Source organism: Miniopterus natalensis, chromosome 1 (genome assembly GCF_054644295.1).
Source record: "Miniopterus natalensis isolate mMinNat1 chromosome 1, mMinNat1.hap1, whole genome shotgun sequence".
Taxonomy (NCBI): domain Eukaryota; kingdom Metazoa; phylum Chordata; class Mammalia; order Chiroptera; family Miniopteridae; genus Miniopterus; species Miniopterus natalensis.
The window spans coordinates 168,252,367-168,278,073 of record NC_142081.1 but is presented as its reverse complement, the minus strand read 5'-3'; positions in this window follow the sequence as shown (position 1 = coordinate 168,278,073).

Here is a 25,707-nt window from a genome sequence, read left to right as displayed (position 1 = left end):
CCCCTCTCTAGGAACCAAAGTTCATGAGGCTGAACCAGCACGTTACAGACATCATTACAAGATGGAACTGAAGACTTAAGCTCGAACCATAGCTTACAGGTCATAATAGGGCCTAGTCAAGATTTTGGTCTTATTCTCAGAACACCAGGAAGCCACCAAAGAGGATTTTAAGCTGAGGGACACATGATCTCATTTCATCTTTAGAAACATCATTTTGGCTGATGCCGAATAGGACACCAATAGATATGAGACAAGAACAGTCACAATGAGTAAATGGTAAATGAAGCCAGAGTGGGACCGTTTTAGGCACCAGGGGGAAGTTATTCCGTGCCCATCAAAACCTCCCTACAGAATGAAACCTGAAGCTACAGTCAAAATAGCTTCCTTTGACCATAACGCCATTATCACCCATTTACAGATATCCTGAGAAAGGATATGAGTTGTTGTTTAATGGAAATTGTTTTCGTTTTGCAAGATGAAGAGAGGTTTGGAGATTGATTCCACAACAATGTGAATGTACTTAACACCACGTAATGGGCAAGAAGGTAAATTTCATGTTATGCGTATTTTATCACAATTAAAATATTTTTAAGTTAAAAAAAGGCAGAGGGAGTATTTGTGAGTCACTTAACTGTTTATAAAACACTTCTATGCATTATTTTACAAATTTGATCTATACCAAGATGGCAATATTAGCCTCATTAACTAACAGATTAAAATACTGAAACTCAAAGCAGTTAAATGAATTGCCTGATAGATTTGTGAATGGCAAAAGTTTATTTTGAAGTCAGGCCTTTGACATATAACGATATAGCCCCCTATTCCTACTATTCCGCAAAAGTTCCAGGAACTTATTTTGGTACTAGAAGAGGTAAGGAAAGGCTTATCACTGAGTAAAAGAAGGCATATCTCAGAAGCTACATATGAGCAAATAGTTATAACAGGCCTGGGAGCCTTGAAAATGAAATCACCCACTTCAAGTCATATTTTTACCTGTGCTCCTTCCTGCCTAGCATAGCATCTCATTTTTCAAAAAATACTTAGTACTAAACAAATATAACATTATTCACCCCTTCATAAACAATAATTGTGAAGACCAGTGAGAGGAAAAATAGATCAGTCACAGGAAAAGGGGTAAAAAGCATGTGCAAAGAATTTGAAGAATCACCAGCTGAGAAGAGCAGAGACTGTTGAGCTGCCGCCCAGAGGCGCCAGCTGCCTCGGCTGCCGTGGCGGAGGCTCCAAGGCGGGGGCGAGTGGAAGGAGCTGGAGCCTTGAGGTTGCCCCGATGGGGGGCTGCTGGCGGGGGAGCCGGGTGTGGGCTGCCCAGGAGGGCGCTGAGGCGACTAGTTTGGAAATGACTATGGGAAATGTTTAGTGATTTCAGATTATGAATAAATGAGGGGAAGTGAATACACTGGAAGTTTTTCACATAGCGGCAAAAGTTTCAGTAGGAGCCAAAGACCAAGGTAACCTCAAAAGCCCACTGTGATGCCTGTAAAACCTAGAGTATTTGCAATATTTAAACAGCGCTTATTCAAACCAATGTACACAGTATGGGCTCGATGAGACAAGACAAAGTAAAAGCAGGAAATATGTGCGTGTTTTTTAAAAGAATTTCTCCATATTTTACCAGAATCACGAGCTTCAGCTCTAAACAGTTGTCAAGTTCTCAATTCTTATTTCTAAAAACCTCCATTATTCATTTAAGGGAAAAGCCATTCAGGTAAACACAATTTACAGAAAGGAATTATGCAAATGCTTAAATTGAAATACATTCAATTTATTTCAACAGAGTCACTTTTATAAAATATAGTTCTTCCGTTGCCTTAAATCTACTTAGTTATATTTTTCACTGTTAAATCAGGCAATCTAGATAAGAATTAAAGTAATTCAAATCACTTTTAAAGTTGTTACTAGGATATCATATTAAAAGCATCCTAACTTAATTAGTCCAAGGGAAACAATTTTTCTTTATTTTCTCCAGTCTTCCTCTTTTCCTTCCCCTCTGTTCCTTCTCTTGTTACCTCTTTCCCTTTCCCCCTTCATTCACTCTCTTTTATTTTTCTTCCTTTTCTTTCTTCTTTCTTTCCTTCTTTCATTCTATCATAGAAACATATTTTCTTTTCTTTTTTATTGTAGTAAGCATGATTTTTAATTTTTTGTATTTTCTGATGCTCCTACATCTTGTGGCCTTGCTGACACGAGAGAGACTGACATTCCCAGAGTTAGCCAATCTCTAGAGATGGTGATGAATTTGCCTGCAAGTGTGCTTTTCACATGCAAATTGATAAATCCAAAGTTTATATCCTAAACCATCTCCTCCTTTGTCTGGCTCTCTGGCCACTATTTTCCTGTTCATACCCACTCAGGGCCAGGTAGTAGACAACTAGAGACAGCCACTACCCTAGGCCTGGCTGAAATTATTCAAACTTGCCAATCATAACCCTGATCACCCAGCCTTGCCTTTCCTGAGAAAACCACAGAAAAGGCTCTCACCACATCTTCTTGCCATTCCTGCCTCCCACCTGACCCTGGTGCTTCCCCATGTGGCCCTGCATTACATGGCATGCTGGCATGTCTCTCCTCTTGGGAACTGTGAGTAACAAACTATCTCTTCAATGGCAATTGTCTCTGATTTGTTGGCCTGACAATACCTGAATAATAAAATCTCCATTTTAAAATAACAATATTTGATGCAGAAGGTGGCAGTGGATTACTGAGCGAGGGAGGAAAGTCCGTGCACAATTTTTTTTACAGACTTTGAGTTCAAACAACTGATTGGTTTTCTGATGAATTCCCAAGCTGTGCATGTATATAGTCCTTAATGAGCACTAATGCCCTGACCTCGTTTGAGGAAAACACTCTGAATTAAATTTATGGTAGATAGAAAATTATACTTAAGGCAACTAGAGCACTTTTAATTTCCTTGTCCTCAGAAAATATGAGAGTTATCAGACTTGCCCCATGACCAGTTGTGCATTTCTTTGGAAAACACTGAACAGGCTCATTCTTCAAAATAGCCAACCTATAGGAACATCCAAATAATTAAACCTCCTTCCATGAAAGGCAAAGACATTTTACTAGAGATACACATGCAATAAAAGCATTCCATGAAATCACGAAGAACAGATCGCATGTTAACAGAGAACAGAAAGCTGGTTGGTGTCTAAACCAAATGTTTTCCAAACATTTTTGATGGTCTGTCTCCTCAGTACAAAATCTTGAGCACAAAATCTCGAGTACATAAACTGATTTCAAAGTAGAAGGGTGTGCACCTCTGGCAGCCAACAAATTAAACAGTAGTGAAGCACAATTTATTTCCTGAATTCCAGACTGATTCAATTTGGTATTTTTTATACCTCCATGCATCATTTATGACAGACTCTCCAATGCAGAGTTCTCTTAGAGAGCTCAAGTCACTTGTAGTTTACTATGTAGTTCAGATTATTGCAATAGCCTGCTTACCTCTGTCCCACAATCCATGGCCTCCTCCAGCCCCCCAGTCATTCTTCACATAGCAGCCATAGTGATGTTTTTAAAACATTAGTCAGTTTTTTCCTTTTTAGATTCCTCCAAAACCTTCCTAATGTCAGAGTTTGAGTTTCCCAGATGTAGACTGAAACGAGGTTCGGCATACAGATGATTTTATATGAAAATATTTCCAGGGAAGTGGGTAAGGAACTGCTCCCAGAGAACTGGGAGAGCAGAACAGAGTGAGGGAGAGATCCAGGCAAGGGTGTGATCACAACGTCCCAGAGAGGGTCCTTTCAAGCTGATTCCGAAGACAACTCCAGAGTCAATTACCCGTCAGTGTTTTCTCAACTGCACCTGTGAGTTATCTAACTTTTGGATGTAGAGATCACAGACATGGATTTTCAGATATTCCCTGCAGTGTGAACAAGGCAGGATCTAGCCATGTACGGACAGTTCTCTAAGAAAAAGAATCTCCAGGTGTTAGCTCTTCAAAGAAAGCGCACTGAAGCTGACCTATGCTCACAAATGAGCATGGGGACCTCGGGGAATCTGGGCACCATTATCCGTTACATAACTCCACTTAGGGGAGAAACTATACTGCTTACTGTGGTTTTGTGAGATTTAGCCCTATTTCTGCAACCCCATCTTCTATCCCTCCTCCACCCCAAACTCTCATCATACCCAAACTAACATACATTCTCTTGCATTAAACAATTCTGATCCCTATGGCTATTTTCCCTTTGCCTGAATTATCTGACACCCTTGTCATATGGTTGACTCCATTGTACAATTCTAATTTTAATTAAAATGATTTCTTCTCACAGTCTTTCCCTCATCATCTGTTCCAAAGAAATTTTCCATGCTCCACAGACTCTCGGTCATATGAATTTATTTTATTTTCTTTATAGCATTTATTGCAATCTGAAGTTATCATATCTATTGTTTAATTGTCTCTATCTCCCCTCATTACAACCTAAGCTTCGTATGTGCCTTGTTCATCTTTTATCCCACTACACAGAGCAGCGTCTGACATATGGGAGATGACAACAGTTATTTAATAAATAAATAGTCAGCATGACCTACTTATATCTTGTTTTCTATTCTCCCTTCACCTCCTTGGATTCTTACCCTCTAATAATAGAGTTGTTCCTAGGAAATGGAGGGCATCCCATCAAGAATAAATTAGGGAAAGAATTTAAGAAGAAATTTTCTCAGCACAAAATGAAGCAGCTATATTAGCTATTAGAGCGCACTGACATGTTGTTCAAATTGCCTGTGTGTGAATTTCAATTAATGAATCTTTGATTGATCTCACTGAGGTCCCTTGCCTTGAACTTCACAGCTTGGACTATTGCATTTTCTGTTTATAAAAGGCGTATTCTAGAAGGCAACAATATACCTGAACACAGAAGGAACAGAATACGCCCTATGATTTCTGATTTATAAAATGGCCTATGTGGGCGTTAAAATTTAACTCACAATATTTACATACACTGAGAGAAATATAACTAATTTAGTTTGCCTATAACCAATGAGTGTTACTCACCATGCTTCCATTCATGGGTTAGAGAAAATAACTCTCACTTTGGATACTTTTGGTTTAAAACCAAATCCAATTCAATAATTTAAAGAGTCTATTTAATAGTTTAAATAATTTAAATCCAAATCTATGATTTAAAGACTCCATTTAGATAATGATCGGTGTTATTAGAAAATTGCTCAGTCATTCAAGTACCTCAGGCACCTGCCTCTCTCCCTGCATTCTCCCTAAGGTTGAATAGAAGTGTGTGGAGGCTGGAGAGGCCTTAGGTACATGTCTGGTCACTGGAAAGGCTTAGGGCCCTCTGTTGTCATGTCTTCCGCCTTCACCCCAGGGCTATGTCCCTAGTCTGTGCTTGGCTACTTCCCAATGAGTAAAGTCTGCAGCTGGCATGACTCAAAATCTTTTTTAAAAATATATTTTTATTGATTTCAGAGAGAGGAAGGGAGAGGGAGAAAGAGATAGAAACATCAATGATGACAGAGTCATTGATCGGCTGCCTCCTACACGCACCCCCCCCCCCCCCCGGGGCTCATGCCCGCAACCCGGGCATGTGCCCTGACTGGGAATCGAGCCGAGATCTCCTGGATCCCAGGTCAATGCTCAACCACTGAGCCATGCTGACTGGGCTCAAAATTTTTTTTTTTTAATCTCCCATTTTGTTTAGTCTCAGTTCTAAGATATTCTTTTATTATAGGTAGAAGATATAAAGATAAAAGATAATTTCATAGAATATATAAAAATCAGTATTTACGTACGGAAATAGATAATTAGTATTAAAATCATATTCTGTATGTTTCTCAATCTAATGTGCCTGATGAATCAAATTATTTTGTTTACAGCTCTACATAAAACATTTTCTCTTACATTTTGTCACTCAGAATTTTAATATTGTACAATTAAAAAGAGTTTTGGAAATCAATAAATTAAACTCTTAATTTTAAAAAATGGAAAAGCTAAGCTACATAGCACCATATGAGACATTTTTTTCCAAGTCTCATAAATGTGGGAGTTTTAGATTTGGAACCTAGGTCCTGGATCTCAGTATATATACTTTCCTCTACCCCACGAAGTTTAGCATCAGATAATATGCATTTAAAACTGATCTTAAAATATGGAGGAATTTTTTAAATTCTCCTCTGATTTCTCCTTGATATTTGACAGCCTTGACAATACCTCTTTTGGTTTTATGCTCAACATTCCTGCATCTCCTCCAGGTATTAGGTTTTTTTTTTTTGCTGCTTTTCTTTCCTCATTCTGAAATTTAACTAGAAGAGCACCAACAAACATCTTACCAAAGCTATTTTCTACTTTCTGATATCTCTTCTTTCTCAGAACTCTCTGAGTCTTTGGTTCTATCTTCTCAGGGGTTACCACTAAGTAGATGTTTCACAATTCATCTTAAAAAGAAAATGTCTTTCAACTTCCTCTGTCATTTTCAACCCACACAAAATGAATTCCTCTCCAAGTAATCACATTCCTGTCAGTAGGGAGAAATTTTCCCACTATTTTAGGTATCTGGTATACCCTAGTCACTAACTTAAAAGTGCATTCAGGATTAAAATTAATATTTTAACAGATAATCTGTGCTTGAGTTCCTATAATTTTTCTTTCTTTCTGGTTCAAAAGAAGTAGACATTTCTGGCTGGGGGTTAGGAGGACTCACAACTGTGAGGCTCCAGTGATTCTCACATGCCAACCATCCTGAAAACAGGAAAATTTCATTTCTACTGCATCTAATAAGGCTTCTTTATATGAAATCATACTTTACATTTTACAATTCTACTCTCCTCTGCCACAAATATATAATCAGTTATATGGAGTTCAAATCTCCAAATTTATGAATCAATAGCCTCTTTGCAAAATCAACAAGCAATTGCCATTTGACCTATATAGAGGTTGGTCTAGCCTAGTCACTGAGACTATGAAACTACACAACCACTGAAATATGTTTCTAGATAATTTTTTTAATGTTGAATAATATTGAATTAATAATATTATGAGTAAAACATAGAATAACATCTATGAGGAAGCCTGAATGAAAAATATGCCACATGTTCATAGTGTTTCCTTTTGCAAGGATGTGGTAGGAGTAGGTTGGGTATAGGTGTGTGTCCTAATTCTCAGTACTTCTATTTATTTTAAATTAAAAGCACTTATTACTTTCATAATTTAAAAAATTAAGATAAAAATGAAAATATATGGTTACAATATGTTTTACTTATTTATTTGGGACTTCTTAAAGGAAATTGCATTAATTGTATACCTTTGTTCATTAACCTTTATTGCGAGTTCAAGAATTGTCCTCTGGTTGACTTATTTATATCATTTTATTCTGGCATATCATAAATATTCTAATGCATATTCTCTTATTTGAAGTATGGTTGTTTCATGTGTGTTTGTATTAATTTCTATGCAAAGTGCTGTGCTATAGAAATAAGTCCCTTTTTACATATTTCTCTCAGCAACATGCTTTGAGTATCTAGCCACGCTGCTTTGTAAACTCTATTCTCCTATCAGTGGCACGTGGTTTCCTCTACTCCTACTGACCAGCACTTTTTCAGAGTTGACTCACTCTGTTTTAGACCTTTATTCATCGTAAGAATTTAAAATAAGTTCTTTCAATTTCTCAAGTGCAACCAGAATTTTAGAATTACCTAGTTATAAATTAATTTGTATAATTAACTTAGATTAATTTATGATATGTTACTTCTCCCCATCTATTTAGTTATTTTTAAGCCATTTTGTTACCTTGAACATCCCCATTAGCAAGTTACAAAAGTCAATTCCACTAGTGTGAACTGTGAATTACAGCACTCAGCTTTACTGAAGAATTTGTGAAACAACTCTGAACTGGGAGTAGGGAAACCATATTTTATGTATAGGAATGCCAATGGCATAGGTAAACAAAGGACATAAGATTATTTTTAAAGAAAATCATGAAGTACAGATTATTAACTGTGTTTATAATGCCTACCAAATTTCAAATATCCCTGGAATGTATGCAAATTACAATTAAGAAAAAAATATTCATTATCCACTCTATATGATAAAAACAACAAACAAACAGCTGGTCAAAAATATCCAGTAACCTTAAACAACTGGTGTATCATAAGAAAAATAAACTGACCTGGAAGCAAAATTTAGCACAGATGTTTATTTTGGTCTCCCCATCTATTTAAATCTTTAGATCTTTTAGTTGATTTTTAATGTTTTTCCATAGAAGTTAGATATTGTTAATTAATTCCAATATTACTCTTATGAGTTGGTATTAGTGGTGTCATTTTTTGTTGAAATGTCTTGTTGGTTACTGTTACAGTAGGGAAATACAATCAGTTTTTATAAGTGAACCTTATACATAGTCACCGTGCATTATGTTTTTCTAATTGTTTAATCTGATTGGACATTTTTCTTCTTTTTATTATTGCTAAACATGTTCTATAGTAAACCTATTATCTTGTCACTTGAAATAAAATTTAAAAGAATGTGTGTTCTAAAGTATTTATAAATATCACCATATTCTACATATACTTGAGCTCTGCCATCTCCCTTCCTTATCACTACAACTGAGAGAACTCACAACTGCAGGACTGAAGGAAAATGCAATTAACTAACAGGCATATGCCATGATTCTTCCTGCCATTAATCTCTGGCAAAGCAATCTACTAGATCACTTTCAGGATGCCATTGAGAGTTAATATTATGGTGCACTGCCTTCCCCCTGCCCCCCACATCCCACTCATTCATTCATGCAGAGGAAACCACACTGGACCTAGAACCTAAGCATTAGGAAAGAAAACATCTGTTTCTCTCCTAAAGTTCCTTTCCCCATGAAAAGGTCTTTCATTAGAGGAATTCACCTGGCCTCCCCTCACCTATTTATTCATTTTGCCCCAGCAGAGACTTGACCTACCTAGGTGGCTTAGCAGAAAGAGGCAGAACTATTATATCTAGTTTGTCCATATTTGGGATGTGCCCGCCAGCCAAAGTCCTACGCTCTGTCCTTGGTCTCAAGTTAGTTGTTAAATCTCATTACAAGCTCTGACCATGGCTTATGTTTTCCATTAGTAAAATAGAGCTTCATTCCCAAACAATAAGGGAGACCTATGAGAATATCCTATCTACTTGTTTTTAAGCAGATAAACAACTCAATGAAATGACAGAAAACTCAAAGGCTGATGAGGTCCTTACAAAGCCTGCGCTTGGCATTTCTGGCCTTTAAGAATAGCATTTGCTCAGATAATCAGATAGAAAATGGGATGACTGGAAAAACATGGTTCATTTCTTTCAGATAAGGAACAGCAAACTAATTAAAACAACAGAAATTCTGATTATTCTGGGGAAAGAGAGAAATTTTCTCAAGGGAAGAATTGAAGCTTAAAAACATATTAAACAGATATAAATTGGAAAATCATCTACAAGGCTAGGATAAAATGATACAAAAGGAAATGTTTGGGAAAGATAATATTCTAGTTGTCACCAATCAGGCCCCAAAATGTCAAGATCAAATAGACTAGGATGACATCCCAGGCAAGATTTAGGGTCCAGCCCAGCTGGAGTGGCTCAGTGGTTGAGCATCGACCTATGATGAGGCTCGATTCCCGGTCAGGGCACATGCCCGGGTTGCGGATCCACAGTAGGGGGCGTGCAGGAGGCAGCCCATCAATGACTCTCTCATCATTGATGTTTCTCTCTCTCTCCCTCTCCCTTCCTCTCTCTGAAATCAATAAAGATCTATTCAAAAAAAAAAGATTCAAGGTCCAGAGAAATACTGAGAACTGCTCTCTTATACAGGCAGTTAGAGTGCCTAAGATCGGAATAATTAAAAATCCGCCCCTAAAGATTGCTATAGGCATATAAACTGGTTACAGAAACCTTGGACAGATTTTAGAGAAAACCAGGAAGATCACTGCAAAATACTAAAAGAATGATTGAGTTGATTCCTAAGTAATTGCTAGTGGTTGGAGTACAGAATTTCCTGGAGATGCATGTCTGAAAAATGTATTGAATTAGGATGCCAATAAAAGGTAGAGAAAACTAAACAGCACCACAACTATCCCATAAAGCAAAATTGTGCAAATTAAAATAAGTGTCCTGCGCTTTGGGTAGACAGAGCCCTGCAAGGGCAGGCAGCTCTACGACGGGGATGAGGTTAGATGCCTCTTTTTGAGCTCACCGCATAAAAACCCAATGTAACAGCTCTGAAATTAGCCGTCCCCAAAGGAAGTCAGGGAGAACTGCAGTGAATGCAGTGTTAGTGAGATGACAAAACAGCCTGTGGGTGGGGTTTTCCAACTCAGGGTGAGGCAGAGGCGCAATGTTTTTTGAACACTGGATATATTTGGCAGGCCTGTATTTCTCACTAAGGGAGACCCCCTAAAAGTCTTTTTTAAAAAGCATGTTAAAACAAAACAACAGATAGTGCAGAAAATTCAGAAAGTGTAAAACAAAAGTAGGCACTCAATGCCATCAAATAATACCCCTCATGTGTTAAAAAAGGAAGGGACAAACCAAAGAAGCAGGTAGAAATGTTAAGAAGGGGAACAGGGAAGTGTTTCTCCACACCGTCCGCACACACCCATGCATCTGGGGTACTGTAAAAACATAATTAAGGCTCCTTTTCTAGCTCAGATCTACTGCATTAAAAACTCTGCCAGGGGCGATTTTTTTTAGATCTCCCCTGGTGTTTCCCAAGTGCAGCCAGGGTTCAGAGGCGCTGCTCCTGAGACAGATGCTACCACGGCGCAGCGACAGACTGAAATGCTGCCTCTCAAGGCCCACCTCACCACACCTGAGAAAAGACAGTGTCCCGAGCCCTGCTGGGCCCCTAGCAGAACACCTTTGGATATTGAAGAGTTCCTTCAATTGAGGAATCTTCCTGGGATAATTCCACAGCAGTAACGATCGTGGAGACCAGGGGGAGTTTCCCTGGGAGGCAAGTTTCACAGGCATAAGCAATTCCATGGCAAGAGGCAATGACATTGGCCTATGGACAGGGGACAGGAACTGCCTAATCATGAGACAATGGAAAAGCTATGTCACTAGACAGAGCTCACACTCAATGCTGTGCTGGAAAGCCAGAGACACGGAGATTTAGGGGGAAATTAAAATTAAGCATCTTAAACTATTCTGGATTAAGACTTTAGGACTGGGGATATCAACATTCCAAGTTTCTAACTATTACTAGAGAGCAAGAATAATTCAGATGCCACTCTGAGAGAGAATCAAGTAGAGATTATTTTAAACATTTAAAAACAAGCCACACAATTCCTGAAACTGAGCAACATTACCAAATCAAACCAAAGAAGAACATCAAAAGCCCATTTCTCCTATTGATGATGCTTTCACTTTCCAGTTTTTGCACATTGCTTGTTTAATAAACCAGTAGGATGGGTTTCTCTCGTTCAATTGACCTTGCTTACCCCCTTTTAGCTTCTCACTCCTTTGGGAACGCCTGTTCCAGAAACTTAAAATACCTTCTGCACACCCAATCTTCTTCCTGTCCGCCAACCACTTTATGCCCTGGTGAGTCAGCCCATTCAAATTGCCTTCCATGCCTCCCTTCTCTGGGCTGTAATTGTCTTCTCTTATTTGAAGATGCAGTAAGGGCCCTAGCAGATGTGAGATGCAGGGCTGAAATGTTCACTCGCTTCAAACACTGGGCCAAGCTGTTGTGAGGTTAGTGAAATGGCTGGGGCAAGCCAGTGCAGCCGGAGGGGAGGGAATCTGAGCCCTGGAGATCCAAATCCAGCCAAGTCCTGCCTGCAATTTGGTGCCATCTGGTGGCCAGTTGTCCACTCCAGCTTAATAAATGGGGGATGATTGGGCCCTGCGACAGGGTAACTTCTGGGAAGCAGTGATTCCAGGAATCTAAGAATGGGCCCGTTTTGATGACTCAGACTGGAAGGATTGGGCCAGGAGATTAATGAAGATATGAGGACCCGCCTTCCCAAGACGCAGTTGTCTGCTGTTTCCCTACTTGGCCTCGTCTTCCTACCAGAAGGAAAAGATTTTAGACTAGTCCCATTAGAGAATATAGGTTAAGCACAGGATGCGAGCGAATCATTAATTCTATTATTTCCCAACTTGGATTATTAACTCAGAGTGAACTGTAGCAGAGTTTTGCTGTATTATTTTTCTGGTTCATGCCTTTTCTAATTTTATCTTTTAGCTTCTTTTTCAAGATACTGGTCATATTTCTCCTAGAAAATCATAGCAGCCTCTCAGACTATTTCCCTGAGTTTTCAAGATTTTGCTCAAATAGAGTATTTTCCTTAGGAAAAGCACAGATCCCTTAGGAAAGCACAGATCTTTTCTCCCTGGACCGCTCGCATGCCCTGCTCTGTCTCCTTAGGGTCCTGTGTCAACATTTATGCAGGGCCCATCTGCCTCTCACAGTGTTCCTCACACCTCCTCTAGACCTCGAGCTGCTGTAGGGGAGTGGCCTACAGTCATTTTATTCCCAGCGTGGACCACAGCGCCTGAAAACTGTAGCTGCTTACGTAAGTGCTCACTGACACAGCCCCCCATTCTTCACATTCTTAGCATTACAGATCGTTTCTTCATTGGCGCCCTAGAACTTTAAAGAATATTTTACTCCCAGCAGCAGAATCACAGCTTCCCTTGAACATACACTGAAAAAAAAATCTTTGTCAAAAACTTTAGCGTTTGTTAACTGAGTATAGAAGCTACATATTGACTCCAGGATATTAATGTTAACATTACCATTGTCCATGTAAAGTCATCTTACCCTCTACCTCTTTTTCCTCATTTTTCACCAGTGTCAGAAGGCTACTAATACGCAAGTATTTTTTGTGCACCTACTATGAGCAAGATGTAGTGCTGGGCAATGTAGGGATTAACGAGACACACGTCCTGCAAGAGCCTCTCCTCATCCTCTTGGGCTGAAAATGCAGTTAGAGAAATAATACTGAGAATGATTAAAAAAACTGTCATCTTTAAAAAGCAGCCTATGTAGGCTATGTAGCAATTATTATACTGATTCTTTTACACCATCCTGAAGAGGCCGATAAGCATTTCTGGCTCATGGATATCAGACGGGGGAGGGTCGGGGGCACCCAGCGCCTGCCCTGATGTGGAGAGGGGTAAGCGTCGAGCTCGCTCTTGAACCACCGCTCTTCAGGTCGATGGCCGGGGCCTCACCAACCGAAAGGGCACACGGGCAGGGTAGGAAATATCGATCTGGCAGAAGAACAGGAAAAGATGTCCCCCAGGTGGACTATTCAGGAAAAGTTTGGCAAAAGAAGTAGGATTTGAACTGGATCTTGGATTCTATGGAGAGAGAGGGAGTGGGGGTGAATCGAGGAAATGCGTCTGGAAAAGAGGAGACTGATTTATCAAGCTGCAGGTTGGAGAATCCTAAAGACGGTCTTTCTTTGTTTGCCTCTTTAATAAATAAAGCTCTCATAGTTTTCCTCTTAGTGTGGTATTCAAATTAATTCATTGTCCCATTAGAGATTTGGAGTTTCTAAGGATTCATCATTTAACTACCTTTTACCTAGGGCCTTTGAGAAAAAATATAAGAAGTTGGAAAATAATTGCTCTGGATTAGGTCTAGCCTGTGGTCAAGGGACAGGACAGTGTCACTCAGAGAGCAAAGGAGGCAACACTCTACCAGGCAGGCTGTTACTGTTCACTATGGAACTGTTCACAAACGTGTCCATATTTCTGCACATTATTTTCCTTTGAAGATCATATAGTTTAAGAAGTACTATATATGTAGCTTTTACAATCTCTATCATAATGGCAGAGAGGTTTTCTTGCTGCATCACTATGCTAATAGGTCCCAGAGAACAAAAGAAGGAACAAAGTGACAGAAGCCTCTAATTACAGGCTAACTGGAGAAGTGTTATAAGAAAGGTATCCGAGAGTTCATATCTGATACATGTGACATAGTTGGTTGTGGATAAAATATGTTTAATTAGAGAAGGCCATTAAAGGGAACAGACATGGTCCCTTAAAAACAAAACAAAACAACAAAAAAACACTTTAAGATACCAGAATGTCCAAGATTTTATTTTTTGAGATTTGAGCAGGGGAATAGTTAAAAATATATAATCTCCAATTAGGAGCAATGGCAGAAAAAAATATTCAGGTAGAGGCTATAGGTTGCTTTTTATTTTCTAGTGTAATCTGTTTTGTCAGTGTTAGTTGCTGTCGGCCAGCCTATTATTTTACTGTGGAAAGACAAGGTGACCATGACCTTTCAGCAAAGAGAACAAACCTCTTTCTGCTTCCTTTGTAGTTCCTCTGTCCAAAGCCTTCAAGCAGCCTGAAACTATGTGGCTGGATCAAATGGGCTGTTTCTTTGTCCATGAATCATTTTCCAAATGAGGTAACAGATGTGAAAGGACTCTGAAACTAAACAGTGATTGAGAGTGGTATGGTATTGACATGACTATTATTTTTATATTATCTTCTTACTATATATACAAAGCCTCCCCCAAGATACCCAGTATCATCCTTTCTCAAAAAAAGATGTAGCTCCAAAGAACTCTCTCATCAAAAGCTCTGTTTTGTCTGTTTGGCTTGTTTTGCTTAGAGACGTCTGTGTCTAGAATAAACATATCCTGCCATTCCATTTTGTCCCCAATGTGTCTCTCTCACACTCACAAGGCCACATGATATGGGAAACAGTTGGCAGGTCAGAGTTTCCCCATACCAACAGGAGTTTCAAAATTACCATTTTCCTGGTCTTTTCACTTCTCTAAATATATTTTATAAAATGTGTCCACTGGATTACTAATTCTTGAGATAGTAACAGATATTGCACAAGAAGTTCTATGGTTAAAAAATATTAGATTCGAGTAGTCATATAAGTGTAGTAATAATAATATTAATGGCTATAATTTATTCAATAGTTTCTAGGAAAAAATAGCATATGATTAGTTTTAGACATATTTTCTCTATACTCCCACTTTATAGGTGAGGAATCAGAAATTTATTTAGAGCCTTTAAGTAAATGTTGAAAGTCATACAGTTGGTAGCTGAACCAAGACCTAAATCAAGGCATTTTTACTCATTTTGAAATTTCTTTTACTTAAAAAGATAAACAGTTTCTGCCCTGGCTGGATTGCTCAGTTGGTTAGAGAGTAATCATGATGTGCTAAGGTTTTGGGATTGGTCCCTGGTCAGGGCACATACAAGAATAAACCAATGGATGTATAAAAAAGTAGAACAACAAATCAGTGTCCCCCCCCCCCCTTCCTCTGTCTCTCTCTAGATCAATAAAAAAGATAGACAGTTCTCATTTTCTATTCTAGACAATCTTAGAGACATTAATATGTTTACATGTTTATGTATAACATGCTATGTTAGTCAGAGTCTACAGAGAAACAGAAACAATAGGATATAAACCTACCTATCTATCGATCCCATATGGATGGGCAGATTTTTTTCTTTATACACACACACACACACACACACACACACACACACACACACACACACACACACATATATATATATATATATATATATATATATAAATAAGGAACTGGTTCACATGATTATGAAGGCTGAGAAGACCCAAGATCTGCAGTTGGCAAGCTGGAGACCCAGGAGAGCCGAAGATACAGTTCTAATGATTCCAAAGTCCTGAGAACTAGATGCGCTATGTTTTAAGTTCTAGTTCAAAAGCCAGCAGGCTCAAGATCCAAAGACAGAATTTTTCAGGTTGACTCTGAAGGCAGGATAAAGACCAGCATTCTAGCTCAGGCAGGTGGCAGGAGCGCCCTCTTACTTAGGCTTTTGATTCTATTCTGGTCTTCAGTTAGCTGGTGAAGCCCACCCACATAAGCAAGGGCAACCTGCATTAGTCAGTTCACTGATTCCAAAGCTAATCTCACCCAGAAACACCCTCGCAGACATATTCAGAATAACGTTGGATCAAATGTCTGCACATGGCCCACTTAAGTTGACCAAAAACAAAACTTTAACATCTGTATACATGCTAATATGTAAATCTTAGGCAGGAAAATCACTATTTTCTAAATATTTTAAATGACCAGTTCTATCCTTTCGAATAGCAAATCTCAAGACCATCAGTTTACAGGACATCTTTGAGAGCTGTTCAAGACGTTACAGACTATCACTACATATATCGCACTCTCTCTGTAACCTCTGAAAGGTTTTGCTCTTTCTATCTTTTTGAAGCAATGTGCCCTCAGAAAGGAATAACCTTAATAAAACTATTACAATGTAGGGGCTTTCTCTTTAAAGTAACTATGGTAGGTTGTTGCAATAATGGTCTCAGATTTGCTCCATACCTCTCTGTAGTCCCCGCACACACTGACACTGGACTTGGCCATGCCACTTTCTTTAGCCAATGAAGCAGCAGCCATGAAACACAAGCAAAGACTTGAAAAGTAATTGCACACTGGGGCTTTCCTTCTTTTACTGATTTTGGAATCTCACTGGATGAGAAGACTGTGGCCCAGTCTTTCATTTCACCTCATCTGACAGCCAGCCAACCTTCAGAGCTGTGGCACCTCACTGACCAGCAGTTGACTACACATGCTTGAGTAAGCCTGGCCATGACTAACAAAATAACCACCCAGCTGAATCCAGTCTGAACTGTAGACCTGCAAAATCAACCATGATGTTTTAAGCCAGTAAGTTTTAGGGAGATTTAGAGTTTGGAATTAAAAGACCAAGCTCTAACAAGTTCTGGCTGAGTGGCCCACACCTGAGAACTTTAGCTATTCCTCTTTAAAGTTAGGTCAGTAATATACTAAATAATAATGCTTTAATAGTTAAGACAAATAATGAATGTGGGAACTTTTTGATAAGCTATAAACACTATATACATCAGTTACTATTATTTTTTTACTTGAGATCTTTTTTTTATTATTTTTAATTATCATAACACTAGCTATGATTAGTTTTATTTGTATGATGTTATTTGCTGCTCAACGTAGTCCTTAACAGTTATACAGATTTGGTCCCTCAGCCAGACCTATGTGGACCTGGTCCCTAGGCCAAGGCAAAAAGACAGGTTCAGAACGGACATATAACCACATTTGGTTTGCCTTGTTCAGTAAGCCACTTATATTGTTCACATCAATCTTCGTTGGACATCTTCAGCAAGTCAAGTACATGTAGAAATCCTCGCACAAAACAAAGACTGGTGAGGTAAGGCCCTGCTAGGCTCCCTACTGCATGGGAGAAAGGAGAGGCCCATGTGAGCAATCTCAGGTCACATGTTATCAAGAGCTTCCTTTCATATGTTACTTGATTTATCTGTTCCAGTTTCTTTGTCTTCTAAAGTAGGGAAATAATAACTGCTGCATAGTATAATTGTGAGAAATAAATGAGTCAATGCTTAGAAAGTAATCTGAACCATACCTGGAAAATTGTAAGTACTCAATAATATACATCGTAAATATTTAAGAAGGTGATAGCTGTTTTACTGTTATTGTAAAATAGTAGTGCTATTACACTGTGACTAATACTATTTTATCACATTATTGTTCTTTGGACTTTTCAATCTACGGTTCTGCTGGTTCTTTCATTCTTTAGAGCACACATAGCAATCATAAATGTGCAAATATTCCAAATTGATCATCCAGACAATTTTTACTAGCAGTTAAAACATTTCGGTAAGACAATTCCTTGATAATTAGATTCATTTCATTGATGCTTGAGGTTTAAAGTATCCTTGTATGTATTCATGCTATTTAGAAAAAGAGATGATAATACATGCCCCCTACTGTCATCACATTGCAATTTAGAGCCTATATATAACAAAGTTAAAAGTGTTTTTCAAATACCATGACTGTTAAATACCTAAAACACAGGTGTTTATATTTAATATAATAATATAACAAAATGATACAGCAGACATTTATTCTTTGTCAACTTTAAATATGCCTGAACAGAGCTTTAATAATAAATTAAACATCTGAGAAAGATAATAGCATCAATATAATAATGATGCATAAAACTAATTCCTCTCTAATTCCTACCTCCCATTCCTTCTCAGAATTCTGATTTTAAAAATAAAATTTTTATTATATTGCACATTGGACATTTTATTTTGGAGGAAAAAAACCCACGAAGAATTAAGTCAATTTAACTTTTACTTTACTGATTCTATTTGTTGGCACATTCATCTTGGAAAAGTCATTTACTGCCATACTTTGGATAGGGAGATTCTTTAAGATGCCAAGAATTGTTCTCCAAAGTAGATACTTGAACACTGAGTTTATTATCATAATTAGTTAGTTATTAGTATAAATAATAAGAAGAAAGCAAAGAGAGGCCAGACATTATAAGCATGGACATCTGGGCAGCTATACCAGGAATCTACAACTTCAAGCTCCCCAGAGAACCACCAGTCCTGCAAATCACTGGGGGAAGGGGTCTAACAAAGGGGGAGGTGGGGATTTATGGAGTAAAGGCAGAGTGACATAGGGAAGGTGCTTGCCTGTCAGTCTAACATGGGAAAAAAATAATTGGCTAAAGGGGTAGAACCACTGCAAGCATGCAAAATCTTGAAGGCTTAATTGGTTAAACTCCCAGTTATAGTACCCAGACAAAAAAGCTTTTCTTTCTTGTTCTCTTGTGCATTCTTGTGCTCCTGTTTCTGGCTGACTCCACAACTCACACTTGCCCATGCACTAGCCTGCAATGTGGCCTTAAGCAGCCACATGGCCCATGGCCATTTGGACCCCACATGCAATGGACTGCAGCTGGAAATACAAGCTAAGCTAGCGGGATGCTGGACTGGACTGTGGTTTAATATGGAGTGAAGATTCTGGGCAGTGGCCTTAATCCTAGCCCTGCTAAAAACAAGATTGGACTTTTTGCATGCCGGGATGGAGGATGATGGGATTTTGGAAGGGTACCCCATTAACTTTACATCATTAATAAAGCTTTCCATAATACTTCATCCTACTGTTGGGGCCTCAGAAAATTCTTTTCCCTGCAGTACCCTAAGAACTCCACTTCCACTGATAACGGGTGTGGATGCAGAGGGCACCCCACCAATAGCAAGTTCACTATCAAGATAATGTGTTGAGTAATAATAGAAATTCAAAGGTTGTAAATAAAATATTTTTATGTAGGATTCCTCTATAAACTTATTTCCTTTTATATTACCTAACATCAAATAAAAAAATATACTGATTTCCTAGGTCACAATTAAATCCAATTATTTTATTACCAGTCAACTTGCATATAAAAGAAGAAAGTAATGCGATATGGAAAAGCAGTTTAAATAAGAGCCATTGAAGTAACAATTTAAATAGAAACTCAAAGCAAATTTGGGGGAAAGAAAATGTACATTAAAAATGTAAGCCAGTCCAAGAAAGACAAGTATCACATGATCTCACTTATATGTGGAATCTAAGGAATAAAATAAATTGAACAAGATAGGACCACAGACATGGAAGCATGGAACAGACAGATCTCAGAGGGAAGGCAGGAAAGAGGGAAGGAGGAGACAGACCAAAGAACTTAGAAGCACATATGCACAGCCTGTAGACACAGTCAATAGACAAGGAAAGAACTGGAAAGGGGAGGGTGTTGGGGGGAGGGGAGAAAGGGGAGAAAATGGGGGACGTCTGTAATACTTTCAACAATAAAATAAATTTTAAAAAGTGATTATTTACAGGTGCAAAATGATCTCTCTCTTACTTTAAAAGGCATCTATAAAATATTAGTATTTTTGCTTATTGACTTTATTTAAAAAAATGGAGATTTTTAATTGAATTAAATTATTTCAGATAAAGCATCAGAATTTCTTTTTTTGCTGTTGTTAGTTGAGTTGCATGAATACTTTCTATTCTTTTGTTCATATTTAGCATTAAGTTCATGGCTTTTCTCATATTCACAAAATGTTATCTATGATAGAGTTATATAGGAACAGAGCAGTCACAACCAGCAACAGAAATCACACAAACTCAACCAATCATTATAAAAAAATACTGAAACTGACAATCTTAAACGGCATCCACTAGACAAGAGAAGGAACCAAAGGGAATGGAAGAAATGGTAAAACATCAAAACAGCAGGAGCAAAGAAGCTGTTTTTCATAGCGGACATTGTGGATCCTTGGTTACTCACAGGGTCATCAGGTAAGAGACAAGTGAGAGAGAAAGAGAGGTGAGGGCAGGCAAACCCAAAGGGTGCCCCGGAATCTAAAGGGGATGGAGAGCTAGAAGGGAGTCGCTGCAGGCGCAGGAGAAAAACAGCAAAGGTGTCGATTCTGTATTTTAAGCAGGAAGGTGGTAAGGAAGGATTCAGACACTCTTTACAGAGAAGTTGGTGGAGAAGCAATTTTCTACAAATAGATTATAATCCAGGAATCTGCCTCTGAACGAGGAAGCAGAAAGGGACTGGCTGATGGAGACATCATCCCAAGGGACGCCTTTTGGGGGGTTTGAGGCGTCCTAAGCTACAAGAGAAAAGAACCATGAGGAAAATAACTTGGGGGATACATTCAGGAAAAAACATTAAAATAAAATAAAAAATTTTTAATGATAAAAGCTAACTGTGCCAAAATATTATTTTGAGTGGGAATGGGTCAGGGCAATTTAAATCAGAAGGTAGATATTTGGCCCTGTTTCTGATTTCCTACCTTTAAACATTAAAAACTTAAAATAAAATTGAATGTATAGTTTTATATCCCACACGTGAGTGAAATCATGCTGTTCTTGGCTTTCTCTGACTGACTTATTTCACTTAGCATAGTATTCTCAAGGTCCGTCCATGTTGTTGCAAATGTGGTATTTCACCCTTTCTCATGGCTGAGTAGTGTTCCACTGTGTGCAACTCGTGGACACAGACAGCGGGGTGGTGGCTGCCAGAGGGAAGGAGGTGGGGGTGACGGGGGTACTTGTATATGGTGATGGGAGGAGATATGACTTTGGGTGGTGGTCACACAGAGCAATATACAGATCTTGTAACATAGAAACCCACACCTGAAACCTATATGTTCATATTAATCATTGTCACCCCCAATAAGTTTTTTAAAAAGGAAAGAAAATAACAAAAAAACAGAAATACAGGAAAAAAATTGAATGTATAGTAATCAAAATAGTCTTTCTATAAGTTAATATTGTGTTAAATAAGTGTTACTTAATATATAAACGATAAATAAATCTAATTAAAAACCATTTTTAGTAATGCTGACCAATTTAGAAATGTTTCCTACTGTAATGTAACTAGGAAAATCAATACCACATAAACTATCTTTTAGTTATTTTAATAAGCAAGAACCTACAATATATGTATATAATGTATATATAATATTTTATATATATAGAATAGTATGGCAGTCTAACAAAATAATTTGGTTAGTCAAAAACAGTAAAGTATTTTGTTATTTTTTAATAAACATAATTAATCTCATTTTTAAAAATAAATAGATAAACCTTTTACCTGGTTAACCAAAAAAGGAGGGAACACAATTTCCAATATCAGAAATGGAAATCATGCAACCATGCAATAGAGTATTATTCAGCAATAAGTATAAATAAGCAATCAAGTGTGAATTATAAATACATATTTATAATATGTAAAAAAAAAACCTGTATGAAAGCCTAAATATTGGATGATTCCAATTACATGAATTCTGGAAACGGGCAAACTAAAGAGGTGGTAAACAGATCAGTGATTGCTATTGTTGAATGGGCAGAAAGTGGAATTTTCTTGTAGGAGAATGAAACTAGTATACTGTATGATACTATAATGATGGATATGTGACATGATGCATTTGCCAAAACCCATAAAATGTTATGGCACAGAGTCAAATTAAATGTATATAAATTTTTAAGAAGTCATTTAGGAGATTGGAAAACCTCAGGACAGAATGCAGAATGTGAGAAAACAATTTAATTGTATTATAAACATATGAAAACCCCTTATAGCAAGTGGTGGGAGGAAAAGTTGCTAACCTAAGTAATTGTGAAAATCGGTAGAATATGTAAAACAAGGCAAACGGAACTGTGCAGGTGTGCGGGGCTGTAGTTGTGAAGTGGTTTTCCACAGAGGTTCTGGGCTAACAACGGTGATCCCTCTGAACACCTACACTCGTACGTAATCACCAAGTGTTTGGGCAGCAGACGGAGGAGTGAGGTTACAAATAAGGGGAGGGGACCAGAGAGACTCACGGGGCAATTTATTAGATTGGAGACAGCAATATGAACTTAACATTTATTAATATATACCTGTAGACACTACAGGTGTGCATTATTACACACACAAATATATTTCCTTGCTCTGTCGGCTGAAAAGGGCCTAGAGGCAGCTACACCCCGGGAGTAATGAGCAGACCTGATACCCAGATCTTGGTATCTATTACCTTTCTCAATAAAAGAAATCAGGGCTCCTTGGGAAAATGGCTGATTCTATGATTCTAGGGAATATACAGGAGGATCCTGAAACATCTTATAGAGCCAGGGAATAAAAAAATTCTCAAACAATAATAATAATAATAATAATAATAATAAATTGGAGTTTGTCATAGAGGCAAAGGAGCCAAGAAAAAGATCTCCCAACGGCCAACGCTATGACAATTTGTGTAACAAAACAAAGTGTATTAGATTATAACTCAAAGTACAAAAAATCGCCCTTGAGTATATGCTTATGTGTACCAGAAAACAAAGGGGGTTCTATGGAAAGTAACCCCAGTGTGATCTGATCATGAATTCCTAACGGGGCAGGTCACGGTGGGTAGTCTCTCCCCAGGCCTGTAACATTTTAGTAAAAGGTTTATCTTTGCCGTAAGCAAGCTCTGTCTATTGTTTCTATGCATCTAGGTCAACAGCTTTGAAATAAGTTAGCCACACTCAAGAGAGCACATAATCTTGTTAACTGTCCTGTAATCGAATCCTCCATTTGCTTTCTCCCACCTCCAAGTAATCTTCCTTACATTTCCTCTTTAATTTCAAATGCACAAAAGAAGCCCCAAAACTTATCCTCTGTAGCATTTGAGATCTGCTCTTTGGCGCATGTTATCAGTTGGCTCAAATATACTCTTATGAAAATTCTCTACAGGTTTTGATGTTGATTATGTAGACACATATAAATGATTAAGTGAATAAATAAATGTAGAAGAAACCAATTTTCGGTGCAGCAGAATTCTAAGTAATTTCTGTAGATACTCTTCCCCCAAGGAGATGGAGTATAACTCCTGGCTCCTTACATGTGGGCAGCAAATAGTTACTTCCTCAGAGAGAAAAGTGAGAAAAGGTAGACAAAAAGAGGACTGTCACAGTGGAGAAACCTGACAGGCACTCCCTCAGCTCAGTGTCAATGTTAATACCAACAGTGATGTCATGCTGATAGCATATACCTTTGATATGATGTGACGGAAACAGCACTTTACCTCTGTGTTCTTCCTCTTAAAAATGCAGAACCCCAACACAATCATGAGAAAAACATCAATTTCCAGCTACAAAGCATCTAATTACTATTTCTCAAAAGTGTAATGGTCACCCAAAGCAAGGAGAGTCAGAAACTGTCACAGAAAAGAGGAGCCTCTTGAAAAATGACTACTAAAGGTAATGTGTCTTCCTGCCTGAACACTGGGCCCAAAGAGGGGAGGGGAGGGGAGGGGAGGGGAGGGGAGGGGAGGGGAGGGGAGGGGAGGGGAGGGGAGGGGAGGAGTATAAACAGTAGGTAAAAACTAAAGAAATCTGAGTGAAGTATGGACATAAGTTAATAAAAACATGTGCACATTGATTCATTCGTTGTAATAAATGCACCATACTAATATAGGAGGTTAGTAATAGGGAAAACTGAGTGAGGGAGGCTTATGAGAATACTTTATACTATCCTCACAATTTTTCTATAAACCTAAAACTATTTTAAAATTAAAAATTTATTTAAAAAATAATATTAAACAATCTGTTATGGACTAATTGTATCTCCTCCCTCTCCCACACATTCATATGATGAAGCCCCTAACACCCAATGTGACTGTATTTGGACAGGGAGTGTTTATAGAGGTAATTAAGATTAAAAGTGATTAAAAGAGTGAGGCCCTCTCTCCCTCTCTCCCCAGAGTAAAGGATCTTTGAGGACACAGCAAAAAGGTGGCTATCTACAAGCCAAGAAGAGTGACCTCACCAAAAAATGGATCTGCCAGTCCCTTGATCTGGGTCTTCAAGCCTCCAGAACACTAAGAAAGTAAATTTCTGTTGTTTAAGCCACGCAGCCTGAGACAATTTGTTATGGCAGCCCTAGTAGAGTAATGCACAGTCATTAACAGTGATAACAACTTGAGTACAACAAATTTGTAAAGAGATGTCAAAATAAATTTAGAGACCAAATTAAATGTAAATATACTCTGAGGCTATTAATGGACATGCTACTTGATGTACAACTGAAATAGAATGTACTACCTATTTTGGGGGAACTGATTTTGAACAACAAAAAAGCTTAGTATTTAGAAGGAAAAGAATTGTTCTTAAGCAGCAGTTGAAACTGTAACCCACCCACAGTGTAATATTTGTTGTGTGATTTAGCATATCCATGGTGCTAAAGGGTTGCATTTGATATGGTGCTTCATTCAAACAAAGTATGTTCTTTTTAAAAATATGATTGATGTTACCCTACTTGTGATTTAACTATTTCTTCAAAGTAGAGAATATTTCCATGTGCCTATATTTTGGATAAATTTCCTTCCACTCCTGATAGTCTGGTCTGAATTAATACAGCCTTGAAATAGTATTTATCTAATATATAAAGTAAATATAGTCTCAACACTACCACCATTATACACCCTACTCTCACCACACTCACATCGGTCATTTATGGGAAGTTACACCCCGGCCTGAACAATAGCCGGAGTTGTCAGTTTATATTACATTAACAAAGTAATAGTTTTGCTTGGGTACAAATTCAAATAACAATGTTTGGAAGTATAGTGCCTGTCCTTATTCTCATTAAAAACATTAAATATCTACCCTACTTTTTGACTTAATTCAGTAAACACTGAAGTAATTTTCCATTTTACTTTAGAGAATGAATTTCAGGAAGCATTTCCACTCACTCCAGAATCAACATTATTTGGAGGGTTTGTAAATCGGAGTTTTAATTACAGCTCTTCTCAAAGAATAATGAAATTACATTAAAAGTTAATTTTGCTAGGAACAATAGAAAGCTATTAACTCATTGGACTCTGCTCACTGAAGGCATGATTCTTAATAACCTTAGTTAAATATCAGGGCATTATTTCATTAACTATAATAGCCAATAATTGAGGCTTGGAGCACTAAAATTTTTCATAGAAAATATACACTTTTGAAAAAGTAAAAGACAGTTCACTATTTTATGTCTTGGATGATGTTTTCATGAACTAGAACATAGTTCTTTGGTGGCAGAACTATTATATCCCCGTCACTAGGAAAACACGGACATGGAATGAGCAATCAATAAATACTTGTTTAATGAATGAACTCGACCATTAAGACTTTCACAAAAAGTATGAACTTGAAAATTCTAGTGTGTGTATTTTATCTCAATAGACATTTTTCCAAGGAAGACATACAAATGGCCAACAGGTACATGAAAAGGTGCTCAACATTGCTAATAATTAGGGAAATACAAATCTAAACCTCAATTAGATAACCACGATGCTAACTAACCTCACACCTGTTACAATGGCTATTACCTAAAAGGTAAGTGAGTGTTGGCAAGCATGCGGAGAAAAGGAAACCCTT